The sequence below is a fragment of the Lampetra fluviatilis genome, unplaced genomic scaffold (assembly GCF_964198595.1).
Source record: "Lampetra fluviatilis unplaced genomic scaffold, kcLamFluv1.1 SCAFFOLD_1139, whole genome shotgun sequence".
NCBI lineage: Eukaryota > Metazoa > Chordata > Hyperoartia > Petromyzontiformes > Petromyzontidae > Lampetra > Lampetra fluviatilis.
In genome coordinates, this window is record NW_027621381.1 from 5,001 (window position 1) to 7,500 (window position 2,500).

Below are 2,500 nucleotides of genomic sequence, written 5' to 3' on the forward strand. Positions count from 1 at the left end.
CTCACTCATCCACTCACTCACTCAGCCACTCACTCAGCCACTCACTCACTCAGCCACTCACTCAGCCACTCACTCAGCCACTCACTCAGCCACTCACTCAGCCACCCACTCACTCAGCCACTCACTCTGTTAGCTACTCACTCAGCTACTCACTCACTCAGCCACTCACTCACTCAGCCACTCACTCAGCCACTCACTCAGCCACTCACTCACTCAGCCACTCACTCACTCATCCACTCACTCACTCAGCCACTCACTCAGCCACTCACTCACTCAGCCACTCACTCACTCAGCCACTCACTCACTCAGCCACTCACTCACTCAGCCACTCACTCACTCAGCCACTCACTCACTCAGCCACTCACTCAGCCACTCACTCACTCACTCAGCCACTCATTCACTCACTCAGCCACTAACTCACTCAGCCACTCACTCAGCCACTCACTCACTCAGCCACTCACTCAGCCACTCACTCACTCATCCACTCACTCACTCAGCCACTCACTCAGCCACTCACTCACTCAGCCACTCACTCAGCCACTCACTCACTCAGCCACTCACTCAGCCACTCACTCACTCATCCACTCACTCACTCAGCCACTCACTCACTCAGCCACTCACTCACTCAGCCACTCACTCACTCAGCCACTCACTCACTCAGCCACTCACTCACTCAGCCACTCACTCACTCAGCCACTCACTCACTCAGCCACTCACTCAGCCACTCACTCACTCAGCCACTCACTCACTCAGCCACTCACTCACTCACTCAGCCACTCATCCACTCACTCACTCAGCCACTCACTCACTCATCCACTCACTCAGCCACTCACTCAGCCACTCACTCACTCAGCCACTCACTCACTCAGCCACTCACTCACTCACTCAGCCACTCATCCACTCACTCACTCAGCCACTCACTCACTCAGCCACTCACTCACTCAGCCACTCACTCACTCAGCCACTCACTCACTCACTCAGCCACTCACTCACTCAGCCACTCATTCACTCAGCCACTCACTCACTCAGTCACTCACTCACTCAGCCACTCACTCACTCAGCCACTCACTCACTCAGCCACTCACTCACTCAGCCACTCACTCACTCAGCCACTCACTCACTCAGCCACTCACTCACTCAGCCACTCACTCACTCAGCCACTCACTCACTTAGCTACTCACTCACTCAGCCACTCACTCACTCAGCCACTAACTCACTCAGCCACTCACTCACTCAGCCACTCACTCACTCAGCCACTCACTCACTCAGCCACTCACTCAGCCACTCATTCAGCCACTCACTCACTCAGCCACTCACTCACTCATCCACTCACTCACTCAGCCACTCACTCAGCCACTCACTCACTCAGCCACTCACTCAGCCACTCACTCACTCAGCCACTCACTCAGCCACTCACTCAGCCACTCAGCCACTCACTCACTCAGCCACTCACTCAGCCACTCACTCAGCCACTCAGCCACTCACTCACTCAGCCACTCACTCATCCACTCACTCATCCACTCACTCACTCACTCACTCACCCATCCACTCACTCATCCACTCACTCACCCATCCACTCACCCATCCACTCACTCAGCCACTCACTCAGCCACTCACTCACTCACCCATCCACTCACTCAGCCACTCACTCATCCACTCACTCATCCACTCACTCACCCATCCACTCACCCATCCACTCACTCATCCACTCACTCATCCACTCACTCACTCAGCCACTCACTCAGCCACTCACTCACTCAGCCACTCACTCAGCCACTCACTCACTCAGCCACTCACTCAGCCACTCACTCAGCCACTCAGCCACTCACTCACTCAGCCACTCACTCAGCCACTCACTCAGCCACTCAGCCACTCACTCACTCAGCCACTCACTCACTCATCCACTCACTCACTCAGCCACTCACTCAGCCAGCCACTCACTCAGCCACTCACTCACTCAGCCACTCACTCAGCCACTCACTCAGCCACTCAGCCACTCACTCACTCAGCCACTCACTCAGCCACTCACTCTGCCACTCACCCACTCACTCACTCAGCCACTCACTCAGCCACTCACTCAGCCACTCAGCCACTCACTCAGCCACTCACTCACTCAGCCACTCACTCACTCAGCCACTCACTCAGCCACTCACTCAGCCACTCAGCCACTCACTCACTCAGCTACTCACTCAGCCACTCACTCAGCCACTCAGCCACTCACTCACTCAGCCACTCACTCAGCCACTCACTCTGCCACTCACCCACTCACTCACTCTGCCACTCACCCACTCACTCACTCAGCCACTCAGCCACTCACTCAGCCACTCACTCACTCAGCCACTCACTCACTCAGCCACTTACTCAGCCACTCACTCAGCCACTCAGCCACTCACTCACTCAGCTACTCACTCAGCCACTCACTCAGCCACTCAGCCACTCAGCCACTCACTCAGCCACTCACTCACTCAGCCACTCACTCAGCCACTCACTCACTCAGCCA

General features: G+C 56.0%; 1 long non-coding RNA gene across 1 annotated transcript in view; it reads left to right on the forward strand.

Moving 5' to 3' along the window:
* Positions 1–2,500, forward strand: part of LOC144955168 (uncharacterized) — a 14,432-nt gene that overhangs the window by 1,137 nt on the left and 10,795 nt on the right. The window lies entirely within an intron of this gene.